The 13,684-nt window shown below is 41.7% G+C and overlaps 1 non-coding gene across 1 annotated transcript; it reads left to right on the top strand.

Moving 5' to 3' along the window:
• Window positions 1-5,714: 5,714 nt before the first annotated feature.
• Window positions 5,715-5,821, top strand: LOC130727045 (small nucleolar RNA R71). The gene has a single exon (XR_009015087.1). It is a non-coding gene; the product is annotated as a small nucleolar RNA R71 (small nucleolar RNA).
• Window positions 5,822-13,684: the final 7,863 nt, after the last annotated feature.

The following is a 13,684-nucleotide window of genomic DNA, read 5'->3' as shown; positions in this document are numbered from 1 at the left end:
GGAGGGCGAGAGAAAAGGAAAAGGGGGCGGGACTAGAGATAGACAAAGGAGAAATTCGTCGGACCTGGGAAAAGAGAGAGGCAGAAGGAAAGGGTAACCGGTCACAGTGCCGACAGGATAAAAGGAAATGCGAGCAGCTAGAAGTTGAGAGTAAGAGGCCAACAAAGTCAGCCCGTTGCTCCGAGCAGGAGGGTGAGCAAGGGAAAATCCCTTTCTACTACAGGGTTGTCGAACAGGGCGACGAGGATGGAGTTCTGGGCGGGGGATACTCTGATCAAGGGAGCCAGTCACAAAGCAGGAGCATGGCGAAGAAACAACTGAAAAGCTAGGACCAAAAATAAAGATGCACTCTTTTTCTCCGTCACATGAGTTTTTTAACGAGACATCCCTCGATGTAAAATTTTCCACAAAATCAAATACAAAAGGATATTCTCAGCAATACTCCTAACAATTAAATTGAGACGACAGCTCGGTGGGAAAAATTCCCTGAAGGTGGCGATCCCAAGACGACCTTGATGTCTGGGGATCGCTCCGGAAAGTCCGGCGCTGACCGTAGCCACCCGTTGGCGACGTGTGCGGATAAGCTTCTTATCCAAAGAACCTCCCCGAAATATGGGCGAGTCAAGTCTTCCCGAAACGCGGGCGAGCATTTTTTACTAGGCTAAAGTCTTCCCGAAATATCCTGCAGCTCCTCCAAAAACACGAGGAATCCTCTGAGTTTGATGTCCATCTATGGGTTTGGGCCCATGCCTAGCAACTGATTGGTCAGTTGATAGACGCTCGGATTCTCTTGATGTCTAACGTTGATGAAAAGATCCTCGTCAAAGGCCTTCTTCCTCAGCTCACTGACGCAACTTTCGAAGGATGTCATTGTGATGCTTGAATTCAGAAACAAAATGAGATGTGAAGACTGTTATGGTTTAACTGCCATTTATACACTAAGTTCAGTTTCCAGGAGTTATTGCCAAAGCGGTTTCTGGAGGAGTTTTCCTTGAAAGATGAGGCGAATCCTAATAAAGTCATAAGTGCTTCTGGCCGGTGGTCAACGATAAACCTCCGTGGGAGTTTGAGACTCTATAGGAAGGGTTACTCGCATGATTCACAGTCAAAGAGTTTCCTCGGTATGATACGCGCGCCCAAGGCTCATAATGGGTACGGCGTTGGTGGAGAAGTGTTGGTTAATCCGCAAGTGTACGGAATTCACCCGGTTTTAAATTATCGAACCACAGGGAATTGGTGTGGCAATTCAGTTTAAGATTCGAGTTCACGGTTGGAAAGCAAATAAAATTCAGTTTTAAGGGTTGATTGTTCAAGTGATTGAGTGACAAACTTAAGAAATGTAAGTGTGTGATAACAATGGTGATCTTGCCTTGGGTTCTTGCTTAACTAAATCAGTTTTAAATTAACCTATTCTTCCCACAAAAATTCTGAGTCTCTCCTTGATGTTATAGCCTATGTAATCATCTATCAATGCCTTGTATAGACAATCCTCTAAAGTCAAAAGATAGGTTCAATTCCTTGACAACCTAAACATTTGCTAAAGGCACTAAGCATGCAATTCAGGCCAACAAACCCCAACCCCTACTCTATTCCTAGTAGCAAGCATAGAAGAGGTAATCCCATATCATGTCCCTAATCTATAACAAATTTCCATTATATTATAGAAAAGCATAAAGCTAGCTCATGATCTAACTTGAAACATAAAGCATAGATATGGAACTCAAGGGTTTACTCAGAAGATTCATGTGAAGAAAAAGGAAAAAAGATTAAAACATCAAGAGTCTTACAAGGAACCCAAAGCAAAAAGGTGTTTAGCCAAGCATGGCTATGAAATCCATACAAGAAAATAAGGATAAAACTTGGATCATGAGACTTAGAGAAAGCTCCTCAAGCTCCAGAACTAAAACCCTATCTTCTACCTTATTACAATATGTGAATTTGACAAAAGGTTCCAAGAGAAATACCTAAAAACCAATTTATAGGCAAAACAAACGAGTCTGGGCGCTCAGGCGCCAATTCAGAGCGCCTGAGCGCCAATTCCAGCCCAAAAACATGCCTCTGGAATGCAATTGGCGCCTAGGCGCTGGTTATAAGCGCCTAGGCGCTCTCCCCAGATGCCCCATATATTATGCCTGGCGCCTAGGCGCCCATTCCAAGCGCCTAGGCGCTCGTACTCGCTGAAAAAGGCTTTTTGACTTCTTTCTTAACTTCTCTTCAAGCTCCATCAAGTCTTCCATTAATCCCAAGCCTCTTGACCTTCCTTCTCCTTCAGTTATTGATCTGAAAACTTGAAACACAAGGCAAGGAAAATCCAGAAGCTCAAAGAGCTTTGTTAGCAAAGAGGGGCCTCAATTATCAAAGGGAACACATGCAAGTCCTAAAGTTACTTATAATGCAAGAAAAGTCCCTATAAAACCACAAAATTACTAAAACAAAGCAAAGACACAAAGAAAGATAAAAATGCATGAGAATGCATGAAACACTACATGAGACTCCACAAAAAGACTCAAAATAAGCAAAGAAATGACCCTAAAAACACTACTAAAATAGGGTCATCACACCACTATACTCAACGGCAGCTCGCCCTCGAGCGTAATTAACACTCGCTTGCCCTCAAGCGCAAGAAATGCTCCCAAAACAAGTGCTCAACAAGGAATACTTTACACAAAACCGGGGGAAAGAGAAACTACAGCTGGTTTCAAGAGAAAGATCCAACAACCTACTTCATGCTTCCGAAAACAAAGAAGATTGAAGAGTCCATCCATGAGAAGCATATAGATCTAAAATCCTAGGATGAGATATATATTTAGTGCACTGAGCACACAAGCAAGTTCTTAGGTTCTGAATATCATTCACTCAAGAGCAGCAGAGATCAAGCATGCATAAATTCAAAGAGACTTCAAAAAGGGTTGTAATGTTGGCTTGGTAAAGTACAAGGTGGTTGGTTCCTAAGGAAAGCTAAGGCTTCAAAGCACATTGAGTGTGGTCCAACTAGTAAACAAGGAGCTTCAACATCAAACATCATTAGCACATGTCTCTTGACCCATTTTTCAAGTTTCTTTTCTCTTTTTTTTTTGCACTCCAACTTTGATTAGGAGTTTTTTTTCTCTTTTTTTTTCTTTTACTTTGGGCAAGAGACAATTCCAATATTATTTCAGCTCCATAACATTGCAAGGACCAACACTTCCCAAGTTCCAACCTATCCTTCATCCCATCCATGTGGCTAAAAAAGGAAATCTTCAATAAGGCTCAAGTGGGACAACTAGGGACAAATGTACAAGTTAACAAACTCTGAAGCTCAAACAAAACCTAAAAGTCTCAAGAATAAGGCAAGTATCACAAGCATGCTATGAGTGAAATCAACACAGAACCAAGAAGTGCAAGTGAGTCAGGATCCTCCAGGGAAATTTTATAGTGAAGGGTCAAGAATGGACCCTTAATGGACTCACATCAACTCCATTCTCAAGAACTCGGAAGACCGAAGTCTCCTCCACTCTTCCCCAAAGCATGCAATCAGTCATCCCCAAAAGACACAAGTATTCATGAAAACATTTTCCAAAAACCAGCACAAGTTAGAGAACATAACTTCGGGCAAAAGCATGTGAGTATAGGGAAGTAAAGACCCAAAACGACTCTAACAAAACAATGCATGCCAAAAAGAAGAAAAAAGTTCTACAAAGAGAAAATATGCCAAGAATGCATGAGCTATACTAAGGGAAAGAGTCGACCTCATTTACCGATTACTAAGGAGGCTCAAGCAAACCTCTTATTCCATATTCCAAGCTCTCATTCCCTGCACAATGCAACACACAAACAAACAAAAGAAAGCAAGACTTGGGTTGTCTCCCAAGAAGCCCTAAGTTATAGTCCTAGGTGGACTCTCCTTCCTTTATTGTTAGGAAGGAAATTCCTTACCATCAATCTCTCTTTCACTTGTGCAAGGTAGAAACCTAGCACAAAACCTTTGGAACAACTCCTCCCAAGAGAGGGTATCATCTAAACCATCGTACCAAATCCTTACTCCCCCCTTCAAGGAGTGAGAGAAGAGCTTAATCTTGAGCTCAACACTGGTCACACCTTCCATCTTAACAAGGTGACTAGCTTGTGTGAACCGGGTGATGTGGGCTTGGAAATTCTCATCTTTAGACCCCCCATACTTGTTTTCACTAACAAGCTTGATGAGAGCTTTATTAAGCTCAACATCTTTTTCACTTACCTTGGGGGTCTCCTTTGAAGACCTGGACAAGCTTTGAATCATATCACAAACAAATCCATCATCAAGGTTAGTTTTCAAATTAGGATTGAAAACCGAAAATCTTACCTTGTCCTTACCAACTCGGAGAATGAGCTGACCCTTATCAACATCAATCTTAGCCCTAGCAGTGGCTAAGAAGGGTCGGCCTAGAATAAGAGGAATCTTTGCATCTTCCTCCATGTCCAACACCACAAAATCAACGGGGAACACATACTTATCCACCTTCACCATAACATCCTCAATGATCCCATAAGATGTCTTTAGGGATCGGTCCGCCATTTGTAAGGAGAGCATAGTTGGGGTAACCTCACCTAAGTTCAACCTCCTAAACATGCTAAGCGGCATCAAGTTGATGCTCGCTCCTAAGTCACACAATGCATCCACTTTCGACAACCCCTCAATCTCCACCGGAATAGTAAAGCTTCCGGGATCTCTCCTCTTCCTAGGTATCTTCCTTTGCAAGATTGCACTACACTCCTCAGTCAACATGACCGTCTCATCAACCTCACTCAACTTCCTCTTTTTACTTAGGATATCCCTCATGAACTTAGCATAGATTGGCATTTGCTCCAAGGCTTCAGAAAAAGGTATATTGATGTGGAGTTTCTTAAAAACCTCCAAAAACTTAGAAAACTGTTTATCCAGATTTTTATTAGCCAAAGCCTTGGGGAATGGAATCTTGCTAAGTTCAGGAGAAGGAGTGCTCAAAACTCTAGCTTTCACAGGTTCACTCATCCTCTTCTTTATAACACCTTCATCTTTTTCCTCCACTTTGTCATTTTTCTCTCCCTCAACTTGTTTTTTAGACTCATGTAACACTCTCCCACTCCTAGTGGTAACAACATCAGCATTTTCATGTTTAGACAAAATTAAAGCATTAGGAGAAAACTTACCTTGAGGTATCTTGGCCATTTGCTTGGCTAGCTGGCCAAATTGACTTTCCAAGTTCTTGATAGCCGCATCTTGGATTTTATAGTTGCTCTCCATGCGGTTGATGAAGCTCTCCAATAGCTCCTCTAAGCTCTTCTTGCCACCATCCTTTACATCAACTTGCTCTTGGACTTGTTGAAATAGTCCAGAGCTTTGACCTTGGAAACCTTGATTAGTCATGGTACAAGAATTACTAACATTAGGCCCTCCAATAGCCACACATTCCACTTTGGCTACTGTAGCACCGACCAAATTGGTCGCCTTTATATGATTTTGAATCTCCGCCATTTGTTCGGAGATTTGCTTATTGGAGGCCAAGAGCTTGTCGTAAGCTTCCACTTCAAACTTACTCCTTCGGGTTTGGCGATCATTTTCAGAGTTCATGGCTCTCGCTGCCATCTTTTCTATTAAGTCATACCCCGCTTGTGGGGGAAGAGCATCGAACTCGCCATTTGAAGCCGCATCTAGGCCAAACCTCCAAGAGTATTGTAGACCATCATAAAATGTTGCAACCAATTCAGCTTGGGTGAGATTGTGTTGAGGACATTTCCTCAAGAGCTTCTTGAAGCGCTCCCAAGCTTCATAGAGATTTTCTTCAGTGGGTTGCACAAAATTCATGATGTCTTTTTTCAATTTCCTCAAAAGGGCTCTTGGGAAGAACCTTGTTGTGAACTTTTCCGCTAAGTCTTCCCAAGTAGTGAAGCTCCCTTGAGGTTGAGAATTCAGCCATTCCTCAGCGGTGTCCTTCAAAGAAAATGGAAACAAGCTTAACCGAATTGCATCCACCGGAACATTGTTCACCCGGTAAGTGTTGCAATTCCGGATGAACCTCTCCAAATGAGCGTGAGGATCTTCCATAGCACCTCCACCATATTGGCTTTGGCTAACCAAGTTGATGAATGCCGGTCTCAACTCAAAGTTTCCCACTCCCTTGGGAAAGACAATGCTCCCGGGATAGTCATAACTCATAGGAGCCGAAGTGAGTTCCCGAAGAGACCGGTTGGCATTCTCAACTTCTTGTTCACATAACCGGAGGGTGATCCCATCTTGGATTCTCGCCTCAATGTGGGCTTGCATCTCCTCCTCCGTCATTTGGCCACCCATGATGGTGTCTCTCTCGAGAGCAACCTGAAAGTGTGACACTAAAACAGAGAAAGATTAGTAGCTCCAATTCTAGACAAAGATAAAAACGAAAAATAAAACCACAAACCAAAAACTTAAACCAAAGACCACAAACAATTCCCCGGCAACGGCGCCAAAAACTTGTTGGTTACTCCGCAAGTGTACGGAATTCACCCGGTTTTAAATTATCGAACCACAGGGAATTGGTGTGGCAATTCAGTTTAAGATTCGAGTTCACGGTTGGAAAGCAAATAAAATTCAGTTTTAAGGGTTGATTGTTCAAGTGATTGAGTGACAAACTTAAGAAATGTAAGTGTGTGATAACAATGGTGATCTTGCCTTGGGTTCTTGCTTAACTAAATCAGTTTTAAATTAACCTATTCTTCCCACAAAAATTCTGAGTCTCTCCTTGATGTTATAGCCTATGTAATCATCTATCAATGCCTTGTATAGACAATCCTCTAAAGTCAAAAGATAGGTTCAATTCCTTGACAACCTAAACATTTGCTAAAGGCACTAAGCATCAATTCAGGCCAACAAACCCCAACCCCTACTCTATTCCTAGTAGCAAGCATAGAAGAGGTAATCCCATATCATGTCCCTAATCTATAACAAATTTCCATTATATTATAGAAAAGCATAAAGCTAGCTCATGATCTAACTTGAAACATAAAGCATAGATATGGAATTCAAGGGTTTACTCAGAAGATTCATGTGAAGAAAAAGGAAAAAAGATTAAAACATCAAGAGTCTTACAAGGAACCCAAAGCAAAAAGGTGTTTAGCCAAGCATGGCTATGAAATCCATACAAGAAAATAAGGATAAAACCTGGATCATGAGACTTAGAGAAAGCTCCTCAAGCTCCAGAACTAAAACCCTATCTTCTACCTTATTACAATATGTGAATTTGACAAAAGGTTCCAAGAGAAATACCTAAAAACCAATTTATAGGCAAAACAAACGAGTCTGGGCGCTCAAGCGCCAATTCAGAGCGCCTGAGCGCCAATTCCAGCCCAAAAACATGCCTCTGGAATGCAATTGGCGCCTAGGCGCTCGTACTCGCTGAAAAAGGCTTTTTGACTTCTTTCTTAACTTCTCTTCAAGCTCCATCAAGTCTTCCATTAATCCCAAGCCTCTTGACCTTCTTTCTCCTTCAGTTATTGATCTGAAAACTTGAAACACAAGGCAAGGAAAATCCAGAAGCTCAAAGGGCTTTGTTAGCAAAGAGGGGCCTCAATTATCAAAGGGAACACATGCAAGTCCTAAAGTTACTTATAATGCAAGAAAAGTCCCTATAAAACCACAAAATTACTAAAACAAAGCAAAGATACAAAGAAAGATAAAAATGCATGAGAATGCATGAAACACTACATGAGACTCCACAAAAAGACTCAAAATAAGCAAAGAAATGACCCTAAAAACACTACTAAAATAGGGTCATCAAGAAGGAAGGCCCAAGCTCGATTGAAGTTAAAAAAAAAGGAAAAAGAAAAGGGGGGAAAAGAGAAACATAGCAAGGCAAAACACAAAGGGAACTTGGAATTTTCATTAAAAGATAGCAGGAAAATAGATCATTACTACAAGATCAACTTAAAAATTGCTAACATTCTCCGTTCCCCTCTACATCTTCTTCATTCAGGAAACGCTCGGCGACAAAACCGGGAGGATCGCTGGGATCGACCAATCCGGCGGGAGTCACCTTCTTGAATGCTCCCATCTGGCTGAGATCAATTTGGGGATGGAGGCGTTGAACTTGGTTTTTGGCGAGGAAGAATCCACGACCACGCTCGAAGACGGCGGCGGCAACGGCATCTGACCTCATCTTCTCTTCTAAGGCATAGGCCTTCGCGTCCTGCTGGAGTTTTGCAAGGGCCCTTTCCAGTTCCGAAATCTTCTTGTCTCGAAACTCCAAGCTAACCTCAGCATGGTTAGTCTGCTCGGCCAGCTCCTTAGAAAACGAGGCTTCTTTGGAATTTAGCCGGGCAAGGAGCGCTTTGCGCTCCTCAACGAATTCAGCGTTGAGGGCGCGGAGCCGCACCACCTCTGATCGCAACGCCCCGGCATCCTGGGCGGACCGCTTTAGCGGTGAAAAGCATGGAGTATTGTCGCCAACGCGCTTTCTGAAACTCCGTCCAAACCCTGCTGCTTGCCCACTTCATCCATCCTCACAACTTGCGATGGGGTCAAGGATAGGGAATATGACAATTCCTGGTTTGCAGAGCCCGAGGGCGAGGCAGGATTATGACTCGACGGTGGTACACTGGCAGATGTAAATAAGTTTTGACCAGGAGATGGCGAGATGACCTTGGTGCCAGGGAAAGATCTGTCAACAGGATCATCCCAGGCGTTGGGCGAAGAAACTAGAGTCACCTTTGGAGGCCCGCCGGGCTGGTTCGCCTCGAGAGTCTCCTCATGCTCATAGAAAGTTGTGGAGGTAGCGGGAGTACTCTCCCCGCCAGGGGGTGATGCAACAGTAGCGAGGTGCGGTTTCTTGGGGGAAGGACGACGGGTCTCCTCGCCGGGATGTCGTTTCCCACTCGCCTGGACCTTCGAAAAAGACGTCTTGTCGCCCTTCAGATTAACCTGAGGAGGAAATGAGATTTTTCTTTTCTTCCCAAAGGTGTCCAGAAGATCTTCACTGACCTGGCGCATTTTTCCTGAAGCAAAGAACAACAAGGATGAGTTAACAGGAAATATGAAATACGAAGTAAGCAAGGGAAAAATTTACCAATCACATGAGCGCAGTCTAAAACAGGGAGTTTAGCCACGAAGTTGATGACAACTGTAAGATCAAATTTTGATCATGTAGTACAACTCTATGTTTTGATGATTACATGTTAACTGTTATGTATGAACAATTATGGTACTCTAACGTTGTTTTCTGAATGTTTTAATGACAGGCTCTGACTCTGATCTAATTACACATAAATCAGAAGCACTATGCTCAAAGAGTAACCTACGCAACGCTTTCGCACTCACTATGTTCAATCTGAACAGTAGAATAAGCTTCAGAAGATCTAAAGATAGTTAAGCTCTGATATGGATTCATATCACTTGAAGTTCTGAAGACCAGAAGTTCTAAAGACCAGAAGCTCTGAAGGTTCAGAAGCTCTGAAGGTCCAAAGGCTCTGAAGGTCCAAAAGTTCTGAAGGTCCAGAAGCTAAGAAGTGAAGACTCTAAAGTCCAAGAGTAAGCTGGCTCTGAAGACCAAGTACTTCTCCTCTGAGTCCAGAAGCAGAAGTTACAAAGGTCAGAGGATCCAAGCTTCCCTCTGACTCTGATCACCAAGCTTCACAAGTTCCAACATGAAGCGTCGCTCTGATCAAAAGTCATCTAGGTTAAAGGTCAAGTCAATATCCAAGTACAAAAGCAACTGTACTATTCCTGACGACCTTACCTAACTTATTCAGCCACAGCAGAACCTGGAAATCCCAGATCTGCCCTCCAACGGTAGCATTCCATGCAAACGTCTAAACCCTAATCCTTGGAGTATATAAAGAGGCTGAAGATGAAAGATGCCGCCTAAGAAAGCTCACGCGATATACAAAATATTCTCTTAGCAATCTTTCTTCAAAATGTACTTATTGTGTTTACTTTAGCTTTCTGATAAGCAATTCTTTGTAAACCCAAACTCTCAAACAATTGTTTGTTTTTCCTTAAGGAGACCAAGGTTGGTTAGATCCTTGAGAAGACTAAACGAGTGAATCTTAGTGATAGCTAAGTCATTGTATTGTTAGTCACTTTGCAGGTTGCAAGTGCAGTTGTAACAAACTCTATTAGTGGATTGCCTTCATTCTAAGAAGGAAGAAATCACCTTAACGGGTGGACTGGATTAGCTTAAGGGATTTATCAAGTGAACCAGGATAAAATCATTGTGTGCTTTCCTCAACTCTTATCTTAGCACTTTTATCTTCGGTGTTTGAAGAGATATGTTAAAATCTCAAGTGGGAAAAGTTTTAGATTGAAAACGCTATTCAAACTCCCCCCCTTTCTACAGTGTTCAGTTATCTGGGCCGGTGTAAAAACTGAGATGGCTACCACCATTGAAGCGCAAAAAGATGTTTACAGTGCAAAGCCTCCTATGTTTGATGGTCAAAGGTTTGAGTACTGGAAAGACAGAATCGAAAGCTTTTTTCTGGGCTTTGATGTAGATCTCTGGGATATCATATTGGATGGCTACGAGCGTCCAGTTGATGGTGATGGCAAGAAGATCTCCATAACAGAGATGACTGCTGAGCAGAAAAAGCTTTACTCACTGCATCACAAAGCTAGAACTATTCTTCTCAGTGCTATTTCTTATGAAGAATACCAAAAGGTAACAGATCGTGAGTATGCTAAGGGTATCTTTGACTCCTTGAAGATGACCCATGAAGGAAACAAGAAGGTGAAAGAATCAAAGGTGTTGTCCTTGATCAGGAAGTATGAATCCTTCCAAATGGAACCCAGTGAGTCCATTGAGGATATGTTTTCCAGATTTCAGTTGCTCATTGCTGGAATAAGACCCCTCAACAAAAGCTATACCACTGCTGATCATGTCATGAGGATCCTTGGAGGTCTTCCTGAAAGCTGGATGCCTTTGATAACTTCCTTGGAGCTCACAAGAGATGTTGAGCAGACGAGTTTGGAAGAACTCATAAGCATACTGAAGTGTCATGAACTGAAGCGTGCTGAACATCAGGATCAGAAGAAGAAGTCTATAGCCTTGAAATCCAAATCTGAAAAGGCTAAAGCTCTCCAAGCTGAAGCAGAAGAATCTGAAGAAATCTCTAAAGATTCTGTAACACCCCGATGACCTCAGCGAGCGAAAAGTACCAATGTACTTGGAAACTACCTGTTTCCCGGCTTATCTTTCAGATAGCCCAACAACAAATCAGCTCATCGAGTGAAAGAGTATCAACATACCCGAAGACTTATTAACTTCTCGGCTTATCCTTTAGACAGCCCAAACAACAAATCAGCTCATCGAGCGAAAGAGTATTAACATACTCGGAAACTCATTAGTTTCCCCAAACCTTGGACTCGACGACACTTCTCATTTTCCAAAAACTAATATTCATGTCTTAAGCTCTTAATTGAATTTGTAATCATTAATTAAAGGTTTAGAGGTTGTTTAATGTCTTATGAATTTTCCTTGTAAAATAATTTCCATTTCGTTTTATCTCAAGTCTTATAAGTTTCAAAAGATCCCATGATCCCGAATAATTCCCAGAGAAGGTCTCGATCCATCCAAACAATATCAAGGGTCCGAACCTCGGTCCGTCCCATCAAACTTCCTCAAAATCTCACAATAAAAGTTGGCATAACAGCCTGTTATCCTCACTCTGCCGAATCACAGATATATGTGTACTTGCATATTCAAAACGGTACAATCCAACAGTCATGGCACATATATCAACACATTGAGGAATAACCATTTAGCACTTAGCATATAGGGAAAATATCACACATCCTAGATTAACCAGGTAGCATTTAGCATGTGAATCAACCTCAACAACAATCAAGCAATAAAAGATTATCAATTGTCAGCCGTAGCCTCAGAAAACGTTTTTCCCAATCAAACACAATCAAGTGCATAAACAATAAATCAAGTTGAAATCATCGACACCTAATTCATTATCTAGTATTCAGTGAGAAACCCTCACCGGTTGGTTTTCCAGCTTGCTCCTCAAAGCTTCCTTCACAATCTCCCTCTTGAACTTCACAAAGTTCCTCAAACGAACCTTAGGACAAATTCACAGAAATCAATCACAATGAGTCAGCAACGCAGCAAACAATACGCACTAGGGTTACACAAAACATTACAAACTCCGAAGTACGACAATCTAACGCGTTAAGACAAGTTTTCGAAAAATCAAAATTTCCTCCCCCCTTGATGGAGCTCTCGGCCACTTTCCATAAATAGGTGGGTCGATTTTTCTTCGATCAAACTTGGTTCCTAGGTTATCATTAGCCGTAACTAAGACGGTTCTAAGCTCAGAAAAATTTTCGGATCAAAAACTGTCGCAGGGGTATTTTGGTCATTATTTTCAGCTCAGAATTTCAAAACTGGATTTTCGAAAAACAAATTGGATGGGTACGTCAACAACGACGTTTATGACGACGAATCCTACTAGCGCTAAGCTAAGTCGTGAATTTTCAGCTTAAAGAACGAAACTTTACCCAGAAATGGGTTTTTCCAACAGAAATGGATCCCAGCGGCTTTTCGTCGACATTCGGCAAAATGTAATCCGCTAAACACGCTCAGGAGCATGCAGGGAATAAGCTTAGACACTGAAATCAGCTTATTTGGATAGTTTTACAAAAAGCTCAAAACTTTGAGCACAGAAAGACATAGAAGAAGTCGACAGAAACGACGATCAGAAGTGAGATATGGGATTCCTACCTCGAGGTCTTCGATTAGCAACGAACTGTGCGGCAAACGGGCAAGAAACGGCGAAAATCACTTCCTCCCTTCCTCTCCTTGAAGCTCGCGGGTTTGGGTATGAAAATGGTGGGTTTTTTGAAAATTTTTCATTTTCCCGCTATTTATAGGTTTTGGAAAATTTGGAAAAATGATAATTTCACGATTCCGATTTTTCCTGCGTATTCCTCGGAGAATTCTAAGATAGGTTCTGGCGACAGAATTCCAGAACTCAAAACAGGTTTCTTGGAATTTAATCAAACGATCAAAAGTCGGTGTAAATCGGTTTTACCCGAAAACTACTTTTTGCAGTTGATGTCGGATGAGAAAACTTCGTTCTGAAGAAAGATTAGAAATAACGAGAGAAATCGGCCACGTGGGTGGAATCTTCATTTGAAGCTCCGAATAGAAAAAGTCTTCATCGTCCGTAGATTTTAGGGTTTCTGAACTATCAGGGTTTCGATTTCGGCAAACTTCCGAGTATTGGAATTTGGCGTTCGTACATTCCAGGGTTTCGTATCGAAACGCTTGTTTATAGACGAATAAGAGAAGTTCTAACATTTCTCTGAAGATTTTTTGGAATTAATTTCCGTCGTGTCTAAAAATATAACTTAGCTATTTACTGGTGTTCTTGACCTAGGTTTAAGCGAATACTAATCGTGTTATAACTTTTATCGACTTTGATATAATCCTTAGCCTTTTCCTGAACTTTCTCCTTCACAAATTTATTCCATTCAGTAAACACTTGTTCAGGTTTTCCTTCACGTTACATTAAATTAATCGTGAAAAGAAATTTTATTCGATTTATTCCAAACTTAAAAACTTGGGTCTCACAAAATTCACACTTGGAAGGGTTAGCGTACAGCTTCTTCTCCCTCAACACTTGCAAAACTTGGCGTAGGTGTTCCTCATGGTCCTTAGCATCCTTTGAGTAAATCAGAATGTCGTCAATAAACACTACGACAAATCGATCTAAG

Source organism: Lotus japonicus, chromosome 6 (genome assembly GCF_012489685.1).
Source record: "Lotus japonicus ecotype B-129 chromosome 6, LjGifu_v1.2".
Taxonomy (NCBI): domain Eukaryota; kingdom Viridiplantae; phylum Streptophyta; class Magnoliopsida; order Fabales; family Fabaceae; genus Lotus; species Lotus japonicus.
This window is presented reverse-complemented; position numbering and strand designations above follow the sequence as displayed.